At 43.0% G+C, this 12517-nt stretch overlaps 2 long non-coding RNA genes across 3 annotated transcripts in view; one reads left to right on the top strand and one right to left on the bottom strand.

Moving 5' to 3' along the window:
- LOC132009937 (uncharacterized) overlaps window positions 1–12517 on the bottom strand; it is a 149582-nt gene that overhangs the window by 46653 nt on the left and 90412 nt on the right. The gene's annotated exons all lie outside the window — the stretch shown is intronic.
- The window catches only part of LOC132009938 (uncharacterized), a 30093-nt gene continuing 17576 nt past the window's right edge, over window positions 1–12517 (top strand). Inside the window, exons 1-2 of the long non-coding RNA XR_009402100.1 lie at window positions 1–51; window positions 556–808. This is a non-coding gene — a long non-coding RNA (uncharacterized LOC132009938). The remainder of the gene's footprint in view (window positions 52–555; window positions 809–12517) is intronic.

The following is a 12517-nucleotide window of genomic DNA, read 5'->3' as shown; positions in this document are numbered from 1 at the left end:
AAGAAGAAGAAGAAGAAGAAGAAGAAGAAGAAGAAGAAGAAGAAGAAGAAGGTGAGTCTGTAGGAAGACAAGGAACATGGAAGTTGTCTTCAGACATAAAAATGACTACCACAGGGGAAAATGACCAGACTTTCTGTGTGGCCCCAAGAGTCAGAAGCAAGCCGTTAGGCTGGGATCAGTAATGGAAAGAAACTTTCTCATGGTCAAAGCCTGCCAAAGATGGAATGGCTTAAATTGTTTGTTGTTATTTTAGGTCTTGAAACAAATAAAATTGAGAATGTTAGTGTGATCAGCTGTGTCCTCTGGCTGGCAAAAACACAGACTCCATCAGCTGTGAAAAAAGAAGATACTACCAGTGCTAAAATGTTTACAGATATTCCAAGTCTACAACTATGAATTAAAGATGACAAATTCTGAATGCTTAAGAATTTCACAAAGATTAAAAAAAGGAATTTCATGAAGATATTGTAACAGTGTGGACATTTGGGGGGAAGGGCATGAGAGACTCTCAAAGAGTCTCATTATCCTCACTTATTCTGTTTGGATTTTTCTGAGGTGGCAGATAGGAATCCTGTATGCTAACGAAGGGGGCTGTGAGCAAAGAAAGTTCGAGGACTCCTATTTGACTCTGCTACAGCTCACTTGGAGCTCAGCCTCCTACTTGGAGCTCAGCCTCCTACTTGGAGTGAACCAATGGAAGGGATGAATAAGAATTCATCTATTCTGGTATCTGAAGTGCTAACCAAGGACAGCATGCCCAAGAATTTGTGAAAGGAAGTGATTAGACACTGGGTGTCTGAGATACTGGGTAAGTCACTGCCAATATATTTCATTCTGATTTTCGTATTAATGGCTAAATGTGTATCTTATCTTTTAGTAATCTGGAATTCTGGCAGTCTTATTTGAAAGGCAGTATTTCATAATAAGCATTAATACTTGTGAATTTGAATTTCATATTCTAACTTGCCTTTCACACTTTGCACATGTCCAGTGGCCATGGCCTCCAATGGCCAGAGGTGGTGGAAAAAGACCAAAGCGGCTCACCTCAGTAGCACTGTGCATCTCTCTCTCGTCTACCCTAGATCAGCCTGGGGCACCTGCTCAGGTGTATCAAATGTGTATCACCTGCTCAGGTGTATCAAAATGCACCGCCATTTTGATACCCACTGTCTAGGCTATGCCATGGAGAAAACCTTGACCATTAGGGAGATAGAAGCTGGCTTTCTCTCCTTCTCCACTTGCCTTTCCCAGTGCTCTACTCCTATTACTTAGGATAGTTTCCCCAAATGTGCCACTGGCATGCAAGCCCTGGTCCCGGGCTCTGCTTTTGGAAACAAACTAGGTGAAGATTAGCACCAATTTGTTTTATTTAGGGGCAAGTTCCTTTCGTTTGCTGGACTTCTGTTTCCTCTTCATTGACATGAGAGAATTTGGTTTATTCATTCCTTCCAGCTGTAAGAGTCTATAAAATAGAGGAAAAGTGTCAAGAATTTCAGGAAATCCCATCTTCCTCAATAATTCTTTTATCAATATTCAAGTGATTTAACCACAGTTCAGATAAGGTTTCCATAGTTTTAAATACTTCCATTCTTCCTTGTGTGGGTGCCACAATGACTGTTTTGTGGCTTTTTATCTCCCTAGCAAGAAAAAAAGTTTTTAGGGACCTTAGCAAGGCCAATGGCTATAGGTAGCTCCTGCTACTTTCCTATCTTTCACAATTAGTGCTCTGCCAGAGAAGCTCGGAATGGGGTTGGGTCTCTGTAAGTGACCACACGTTGCTGAGCCCAAGAGTCATGAAGGGCAGGGCAGTGTTTGCTGTCACCAAACACTGGCCTTGGATCACATGGACCAATGAAAGAATGAAGATGATGAAGCAGCTCTCTACTCAGAAATTTCACCCTGAAGGAAGACCTAGGAAAACTGGAATGAACACATTTTAGGGAATAGAAGATTCCCATTCAGAACAAATTTTAAGGCTATTTAAGGTTGAGACAAAATACTCAGCACTAATAATGCAGTTTGTTGCTTATTGATTGGTTGCTCCTGCTTTGAATAGCACACATCAGGAGAAAGGTGGATTGTGGTCAGAAGTCAGATTTTTTATGCTCAGTTGGAGGGGGGCGTTGTCATGGTGTCAGGATGCTTGGCAGAACTTCCAGCTTCTAGGGAGTGTGGACCACAACTGATGACATGTGCACAACGGCAACGTTGCAGGAGTTTGTAGGGGTGGGGTGGTAAAGATGCCAACCAGTGGAGGTTTCTTTGTCATAATTTCCAAATCTAGCCACTTTCCTCAGTCCAGGCACCATCAACTCTCTAGTGAATGGCCTTTTCATTGGTCTTCTTGTTCTCACTTTGACTTGTGCCCCTCCTCCTCCATTCTTTCTGTATGTAAGAGCCAGTGTGTTCTTTCAAGTGTAAGTCACTTGAAAGAAAAATAAAAAATAAATACAATGTAAGTCACATCATGTCTGCCCCCACCCAAAATCCTTCTAGGGAGTCTCACTGCCTTAGAGCAAACTACAAGGTCCTACCTGATCTGCCCTAGATCTTCAATCCCACCCCCTCCTTTTCTCCCATGCTTCAAACATGCTGCCCTTCTCTCCCTTCCTGAAGCATTCAAAGTGTCTTTATTCTCTTGGGACTTTGTGCTGGTGACATGCTCTGTTTTGCCCCTGAGTTTCCCTGCAGCTGGCTCCTTCTCACTAGTCAGGTACCAATTCAAATGTCACCTCTTTGTGAAGCTGTTCCCTGATGCTTTGAAATCCTTGTATTACATTGCCTTGTTTAATTGGCTTTACAGCATTGTCACTATCTGGAAATATCTTCATTATTTATTGACTTATTGTTTTCTTTCCTCACCTAGTAGAATTGTGCTCTAGGAGAGCAGGGGCCTCTGTGTTTTGTTGGGCACTGAGTACTCAGCAGTATGGATTGTTCTTGGGATTTATTAGCTGCTCAATAAATCTGGGTTGAATGTGCTAACTCTCAAATGTTCTCAAGGGTCATCAGTAGTGTTCAGAAGGATCAAGAGTCTTCCCAAGAAAGAGTGCTCCCCATGTCCAAAGGGGTGTGTCAGAAGGAATTCGAAAGATGAAAATCTGGGTGATGTTGGAGATGAGGAGACACTCTTATTCTCAGTAATTCATTCTGAGGAAGGCTCTTGTGCAGTGAGAAGCCACAAACACAGGAGGCCAAGCTCTTTGTATCTGATAACACTCCATACATAGCCTATCCTATTAGTATGGATATGTAGCAGAACTTCTGCCAGTAGACTGCTCTGAGGCTGACTAACTGGCAGACTGTGTGCTCTTAGGCACAACCTGAAGGTGCACAGGGTCCTCTACGACCAATTCCCAGGTATTTCCTATGCAGCACTTGGGAGGTCAGGAAGAGAATGAGGGTCAACTGGACATTGACTTGGTCCCCAGAGGTTGAGTGAGGAAAGGGACCATCTGACTGTCCCCACCACCTCTTTTTGGGCTAGACAGAGCTGGCCTTGGGGTCGGCTGTGAACAAGAATTTGCTGCAGCAAGAACTTGGTAGCCCAGCTTTTAATTTGGATCCATGAGAGGGTTGAAGTGATTGATGTCGAGGAAGTGGAGCTTGAAGAGTGGGGCAGACACCCAGGTGTGCTGGTCCTTTCATCTTCACATCAAATGCTACCTGGTGAGTTACAGGGCACAGACTGGGGGTGGGGGGCTGAGGGTAGGCAGCTGCTGCTCAAAGCAGAGATGGGGCCCTATGGCTGAAGATAGATCCTGGCTTCCTGTCAGACAGCTGGCTGTAAATAACAGGCTGCAATTTCCTGGGAGGGGCAGACAGGTAAGAGTCTCTTGATAGATGAAAGAGCTGGAGCTGGAGGTCATACACATAACAGAAATTTAATAAATAATTTATTATTCATTCATTCATTTGTTAATCTAACAAGGATCTATATAGCCTTACTCCTCAAAGGGTGGGCCGTGGCCCACAGTGTCAGTATCATCTTGTGAGAAGATGAGAGCCAGGGGGAGCTTGTCAGAAATTCAGATCCCAGGCTCACCTCGACCCTGATGAACTAGACTCAGCATTTGGATAAAACTGTCAGGGAATTCTTAACCATAGATAAGTCAGAAGGCTTGAGCTACAGGATAACTGTAATGGGCCACTACGGGGTAGGGCCCTGCAGGGATGCTAGGATGGTGCATCTGGCAAGTATCATATCCCCAATATAAGTGCTTGGAGGGGGAGCTCCTTCTGCAGGTGTTACTTCTGAGAAGACACATTCCACACCTGCTTTATGCCTTTCCAAAGTTCCTATAACATCTGTCCACTCTAACAGGATAAGAACCTACGTGACGATAGCTCCCAGGAGTGACAATACAGCAAGGCGGGTATGAGTGCCTTTCTTTTTTTTTTTTTAAAGGTTTTATTTATTTATTTGACAGAGAGAAATCACAAGTAGACGGAGAGGCAGGCAGAGAGAGAGGAAGGGAAGCAGGCTCCCTGCTGAGCAGCGAGCCCGATGCGGGACTCGATCCCATGACCCTGAGATCGTGACCTGAGCCGAAGGCAGCGGCTTAACCCACTGAGCCACCCAGGTGCCCCATGAGTGCCTTTCTTTAATGGGGTTTGAGATAAAGCCACTGGAGGCCCCAGTCCCTTCTCTCATATCCTCTCCCCAACCCCACTGAAATTCCCAAGATCCGCTACCAAAGAAAACCTGCTCTTCCTGAATGAGAGTCTATCAGGAATCACATACAGTCTGCGTGAATTTAAATCAATGAACATGGAGCCCTGGGTGTTATATGCAAACAATGAATCATGGAACACTACATTAAAAACTAATGATGTACTTTATGGTGACTAACATAACATAATAAAAAATAAATAAGTCAATGAGCATTTGCATTTCTACACTCTAGATGGCTGTCACAGCTACTAAGCTGAAGGTAACAAACACGTGGGGGGAGGGGCATTTGGGAGCAGAGCAGTCACATTGTTCAGGTAAATTCTGTTATCTTAGAATGCAGGTCAAAATGAGCCGCCCCCCCAAAAAGAGGCCTGAAAAGCAGTTTATAGTTGACAAAAGTACTTTTTCCCTCATGTACCTGTTTTGTACTGAAGAAACTGAAGTTCAAAGGGATTGTGACTTGCCAAAATTGTATGACCAGGAAGTGGTAAAATTGAGATTCCAACCTGATTCTTTAACTAAAAAAATTATATTCTGTATGTACTGTTAAGCTCCTTCTATAGGCAGGAGAATTCTTGGTTATCCAAGAAACCCCAAGTCCCTCATCTCTTTTCATTTCTTGTTAATTCACACAAAAAGAAATTTATCAAACACCTTCTTTATGTTGAGGAAAGGGGACAGCTACAAGAATAACATCCATCCATCTATCTATCTATCTATCTATCTATCATCATCATCCATCCATCCATACTTCCATCCATCCATCCGTGTACCCAATTGCTGTCTTCAGCCTCAAGAAACTTACAGACCAATAAAGGAGAAAAGACATACTGAGAAAACTGCATCACATGCAGGCCCCTTTGGTAGAAGCTAAGTTTGCTTCAACACCTGATTTCTTGGCCCTGTAAAGACTCACATCTTCTCAGCGATGAAGACCAATTCTAGAGTTCACTCTCTCGAGGCTCTTTACCGCCAGTTCCTGAATTCAGTGTGCTAACAACATTTCATTCTGTGCTAGTGGACATGTGGAACTAAGCCACTGCACCACAATCCAGAAGAAAAATTCACTCGGGCATTTTGTGAGTTTAGATAAGGCATCGCCAAGTGGAGAGTCACAGAGGAGCAGTGGCATTATCGGAGTGTGGCCGCCCCAGCCCCATCTCTCTGCCCCTCACCCCTTCTCCACTCAGGGAAGCTCCAACGCTTCTCTTCCTCTTTTAGGGTGAGTTGTTCACCCAGTTCCTAACCCCAAAGCTATACAACCACATATACCATGGTGCTCAGAGGAAGAAAGAACTTTCTCTTTGCCACCAGGACTTTAAAGGCAGTTGATATTTTATCTTTAAATAAACTCTTTTATTGACAGACAATATCCCGGCAGAGTGTACACATGAGAAGCATACCATTTGATAAATGTACATAAAGAAAACACACCTGCATAACCAGAGTCCAAACTAAGGAACAAAACAAAAGCAACATCTTAGAGCCTCTAAGACAGTTGGCAATTTAAATAGCAAATTTTTCTTCGTGTTACAAATGCAAGAGAGGAACATAGAAAGTGCCATGAAGGGGGAGAAATGCCCTACCAGAAGGAGAGGCTAGATACTTTGTTCTGGCAAGAAGGAGAAAAGCAGACTTCAGAACTGTACCCTGCAAGACAGGCAGTATTGGGTTAAAAAGAGAAAGGGGCAGGTGTGCCAAGGGGCCGGGAACCCTTGAGCTAAAGAAAGAGCCTGGAGGGCTTTAGCAATCCGCGAGAAGCCCTGTCTGGTCCGTGTCTGGAGATGGGGGAGGGTGGGGAGGGAGTGCTGGAGAACCTCAGGCTGGGACCGCTGGTGCACCCTGTGGAATGGCAGAGTAGGTGGCTGTTGTGGGATTTTAGATACATCTTTTAAAACTCTGTATTGCAACTGCGGGGGAAAAAAAAATCAGATGTCTTTAAGCAAAAAATAAATAAATAAAAAGCAACATATTGCCTCAGGCATTGCTTGATCTCTGGCTCAAATGATGGCTAAGAATAGGTTTTCTCCCTCCTGTTATTTTATCTTTATCCTTGAAATTGTTACCTTTTAGTTTGGGTTCCCCCAAAGTGGATCTCAAGGCAAGAATCTGACTATAATTTGGGACATGCAGGAAGTACCAGTCGGCGGTGGGGGGCATTGCGGAGGAGGGAGAGAAAGGAAGCAGCCAGGAAATCTCTATGCCCTGAGCTTGATCCCAGTGTGAAGCTCTGGGAAACCATGTAAGCGTAGGCATCCATGCTCCCTGCTCCAGGGATGATGCACTGGTGGTGAGCTGCGTCAGGAGAAGTAATTCCCAGGCACTTCTGGCTGCGGTGCACTCAGGGAACACAGTCTTTGGGATTTTTGAGAAAACCCATAGACAGAGATGCAGTTGGGAGCGGCTGGTACCCCTCAAGTGTAAGGTCCCATGGATAATGGTGGGGCTCTTACAGCCCCAGCCTCGTCTCCATTCTTAGCAGGCTCTGCCTTCCCACTCACAAGTAACAGCTATTTCTTGGGGCTGGAAATGGAGAGATTTTTCTCCCCCAGTATGTGAGCAGAAGGCTTGATCTTGGCTTTCATTTCTTCTAACTTGGGCCACTTGAATCAATCCCTGAGGCTGGGGGAGGTGATATCTTACAAGAGAATCCCCATACCATTAGTTGATATGGAGGGAAGAGGGAGGAGAAGCAAGTTCACACTCAAATGAGGAGTCGGGTGGAGGTGTGATGGAGGTGTCCTGCTGGCAACTAACTGCTGCATGGTCTGGAAGCCCAAGAGCTGGATTGAAAGCGTTTATTTGGGCGTCTGTCTTCATTTGGGTCTCTTCAAAGCAGATCCTGAGGAACCCTGGGTGCAGGTGGAGGAGAGGAGAACAATGTGAAGGGTGTTAGTGAGCATAGGCTCACTACGGGCATCTGGGACTTGGACCTGCTGGGTCTCTGAGAACCAGAGAAGAACATACTTCAGAAATCTCACTGGTGTGTGATGCCTCTGCTCACTAGCTCCCATCCTCATTGGCTGAGAGACTTTCTGAGGCATTTTACTCCTTAGTCCTTCCAACCTGACTGGTCTGTGGACACTACATGTGCTCGTGGCCAGAGGATGACCTCAGGCATCCATCAACAATGCGGACATCAGCTGGCAGCAGGAATCCTCCAGGGCCGGCTGGGGGGGATGTGGCCGGGACATTATTAGCATGTGCTGCTGGGTCCTTTCTGTTCTTCTGCTGCCCCGGCTTTTAGTACCCATCCCTTTTCCAGTCTTTGAATTCCCGCTCTGTTCCCAGGCAACCCCAGAGCCCCCATCTCCTGTAATCCCACTATCTGTACCTCCACACTGGCTCTGGATGTGAGCGTTTTAGATGAAAAATGTAGTTTTTTGATAAACTTCCACATTAAGAAGGACTAAGGAATAAAAGTTAGCAGGGGGAGTGTCAAATGTTAATCAGAAATTTTCCCTGGGAATGGAAATGGCAGTTATGTGGGCAGAAAGAAAATTATGTGACCTTGGCCTGTATCTATTAGTTTAATTTAATCAGTGATTCTCAAGTGGCCTGGAGAGGGCTTTAGGATTTCTGAGGAGCTTCTTTCTAACCAGACAGACTTCCTCCACGGAATCTGGCAGGTTCCCCTTGCAGAGGGTTGGGGGTGGAGATAGGACCTCCTCCCTGCCTTCCTGGTGAAGAATCCCTGTGGAAATCTGGGAAGTAACTGTTGGGCAAACATTGGAAGGCAGATGATGTGGAGGTAGAAGCAAGGCTGAGAACCGCTGGTTCAAAATATACCTCTGGATCCGCAGGTGCAGGAGAGTGGGAGGGGCTCCTGGAGAGAAGATATCGGTCTGAATTCAGAACTGACTAAACACTGAGTTTTTCTATACTGTTTCACTGTCTGTGAAATGACAATGAAAATGCAAATTGCATGGGAGTGTTGTGGGAATTAACAGAGTTTCTGGCACAATGTTTTGATTGTAAACTTACTACTTGTTTTGGAATCGACCTTCTGAATGGTCTTTAATTCAGAGCCACCCAGTGAGATTATGGAATAGCAGTCCCCTGAGCCCCTCCCTTCTGCCCATATTACTGACCCTCCTGTTGAGCTCCTGGTCAGCATCTGCCCATGGAGCTTATGCTCCTCCACTGTTGCCAAAGAGTACTTAAAGTGGTGAGATCAGGGTTGGTTTCCCTCATCTCTTGCAGAACCACCTCCCTCATCTCTTGCAGAACCCCTCCCTCTTTTATCTGGTAGGCTTAGGAGAGTAGGGGCACTCTGGAGGCTGGTTCGAATGTCCCAGAGGGCCACAGAAGAGTATGGATAAGGTCTGCTTGTGAGTCTTGGGACAAAAGGTGAATATTCAGGAAAGGCAGAAAGTAGAAGGTGATTACCTTCCCTGGGCAGAGACAGGAGAAGTGAGAAGCATGACACGATCACCTCCTCAGAGACACCTTTCTGACCCCCACTTCTCTTCTGAAGGCATCCCCCTCTCCATTTGAGCTGTACGGGGTATACTTTCACCAAAGAACTGCCAGTCTCATCTATTACATGCATGTTTCTGCATGACTATTTCTTCCTTTCCTATGTGCCTTTAATTAGTATTTAAATCATTGTCCTAAATCAGTGGGAAGAGCATATGACTCTTGACCTCCGGAACGTGAACTGGAACCCCATACTGTGTATAGAGATTATGTAAATAAATAAATCTTTTAAAAAATTCAACATAATATTTTTAAAAGATTATAAACAAAGAAAATAGCATATGCACAGAGTAACACATAGAAGAAAATTTCATTTGTATTCCTAAAAAGACGCTGATTGTTGTAGATTCTCCAAGAAGCCTGAGTGAGTTGACAATTTCTCCTAAACCCAAATACAAACATAAATGCTGTCAGAGTGAAAAGCCACTTGCTGCCATTTGGAGGGGTGGAAGTGGGTGGAAATTCCCAGGAATTCCCTGGGTGACTCCTGCAGAGGCATTGCCTTAAGGAGACTGACCCCAAATATAGCAGGTGCAGCTGGCCCTAGGCTGGAAAAGTATTCCTCAGCTATTCTTCACCCCTAACCAGGAGGGGCTCTGCCCAGTGTCAGGCTTTCCTTTTTTGCCTCCTGGATTAGTGTGACATGCTCTGAGACTTTTTTTTCCCCTTCAGAGTTCCATGTGGCAAAATGAAAAGAAAAATTGCTGATCCCTCTTCCTTCCCCTACCTGCTTTACCCAATGATATCCAAGGAAACATTTTTGCTCTTTTTCTGTGCTTGTTCCATGCACATACTAAATACACTAGGAGCCCAAGCAGAAAGCTCTTGCAGCAAGAGCCTGTCCAATTAAAGTCCCACTAGTGCAGGGCCTCTGGGAATACCTGATGCATAAGAGCTCTGCCAATGAGACAAAGATAATGCAAAGTTAGTCCATCTCGTATATTTCACTGGTCACTTCTAATGCTGAAAGAATGGCACAACCGTATGCACAATCCCATCAGGAATAGGGTGAGAAATAAATGAAGAAATAATTACACAATGTTAGTTACATGTTAATATATTAATGTTTGTATATGGAGTGTATGTTCAGAATAGTTTGCAAATATTCCACATTCAAGGGTTTGCTGTGTGTAGTATACACTCATATTTGAATCTTTCTGTAATAGGATTTGCAGAAAAGTGGAGAAATGATTGGACCATTCAATAAAAGATATTAAAAAGAAATGATATACTTCTATACCATATGATACACAAATACACTAAAAGAGTATTAAGAAGTTAACAATAAAAGTATAAGGGTATTAGAATAAAACACAGGATAGTTCATTAAAAAAAAAAAAAAGTTTGCATGTGGGCTTCCTAAGAAACAAACCCCCAAAAGCCATATAAGAGGAAAGTTAAGAAATTTTATGTGATAAAAATGAAAAACTTGTAAACAATAAAAAATACCATAGGCAAAGTTAGATGGAAAGTTATAGGCCAAAGAAATATTTGCAATATATTTAATACAAAGGGATTATTAGGTAGAATGGAGTGTGTGTGTGTGTGTGTGTGTGTGTGTGTGTGGTTATGTGTTACAAATCAATAAGAAAAACTCTTAGGGTGGAAAAATAGACAAGCGATATGAATGGACACTTTAGATGCAGATATACAAATGGTCAAATATATATGAAAATGCTCTAGACTGAAGTCATAATTAAACAATAAAGATGAGGTACAATTTGACACACATAGATTTGGAAAAGTTTAAAAGATGGACCTATCAGTAGAGGTTCTTAGTTGCCAAGAGAATTCAAACCAGAGAGTTTAAGCAGGAAAGAAATTCCTGTGAGGGAAAGACATCCGCTAGAGATAAAATTGTAGGATGCAATGCTGGAACACACCAGATCACACTATGGGGGCCATTCTGGCTAAGATATCCCTGCTGCCCACACTTGATTCAGACTTTGCAACTTGCACCGGTGATGTTGGGCCCTAGATGCCACCAACTCTGCCTCTGAAACTCCTGTAGATCTAGACAGCTTCACAACCAACCTTGTCAAAAGAAGGATTTCATGTTCACCTATTTTTTTCACATTTCCCACTTCTGAACAGAAGACTTGAGTGCCCATTTCTGATTGGTGGAATATATGTCACATACCAGCAGCTTAGATACAATGAGGCTGAGAAAGCAACACTTGATTTCAGGACAAGGGACTCATTATTATATCTTCAAACACGGGAAGGATAATCCAAAGATGGTGTGGTTCTAAGTTTCCACTTTGAGAAACTAGAAAAAGTAGAGCAAAGTAAACCCAAGACAAGCAGAAGGAAAGAAAAAATAAAGATTAAAAACAGAAATCAGTGTAATTGAAAATAAAAAATAAAAGAAAATGTCAATGAAACTAAACTCTGGCTCTTTGAAAAGTTTAATAACACTGATAACCTTCTAACCAGACTGACCAAGATAAAGTTTGGAAGACATAAATTACAAATACCAGGAAAAGAAGAGGTGATATCACTATAGACTCTGCAAATATTCTAAGAACATAAGAGAATATTATGAATGACATTCTGCCCATAAATTTGATAACTTAAATGAAATAATTTTTTTGAGAGAAACAAACTAGCAAAGCTCACTCAAGAAGAAATAGATAACATAAATAATCCAACACTTTATTAAAAAATTGAATTAGTAGTAGTTAAAGGCCTTCTAAAAAAGAAAACTCCCAGCCCGTATGTCTTCACTGGTGAATTCCACCAAACATTTAAAGAAGAAATAATATCAACTGTACACTAATCCTTAGAGAACATAGTAAAGGAAGGAATACTTCTCAACTTATTTTATGAGTCCTGTATTACCCTGAATAACAAACTAGACAAAGATTTAGTAAGAAAAGAGCATTATAGAACAATATCCCTCATGCTCATAGATACGAAAATCCTCAAAAAAATACAAGTAAAATAGACCCAGGAATATATAAAGCAATAATACACTATGTCTGACAAGGATCCATCCTTGGAATGTTAAGTTTGATTCAATATTTAAAAATCAATCACTGGGGCACGTAGGTGGCTCAGTGGGTTAAGCCTCTGCCTTCAGCTCAGGTCATGATCTCAGGGTCCTGGGATCAAGCCCTGCATTGGGCTCTCCACTCAGCAGGGAGCCTGCTTTTCCCTCTCTCTGCCTGCCTTTCTGTCTACTTGTGATCTCTGTCTGTCAAATAAATAAATAAAATCTTAAAAAAAAATAAATAAAATTGGGGAGGAGTCAAGATGGCGGAGAAGTAGCAAGCTGAGACTGCTTCAGCTAGCCGGAGATCAGCTAGATAGCTTATCTAAAGATTTTCAGGTGTTTGCAATCTTTAGATAAGCTATCTAGCT

The sequence above is a fragment of the Mustela nigripes genome, chromosome 2 (assembly GCF_022355385.1).
Source record: "Mustela nigripes isolate SB6536 chromosome 2, MUSNIG.SB6536, whole genome shotgun sequence".
Lineage (NCBI taxonomy): Eukaryota > Metazoa > Chordata > Mammalia > Carnivora > Mustelidae > Mustela > Mustela nigripes.
Note: the sequence above shows the minus strand (reverse complement) of the source record. Positions and strands in the feature narration are given on the sequence as shown.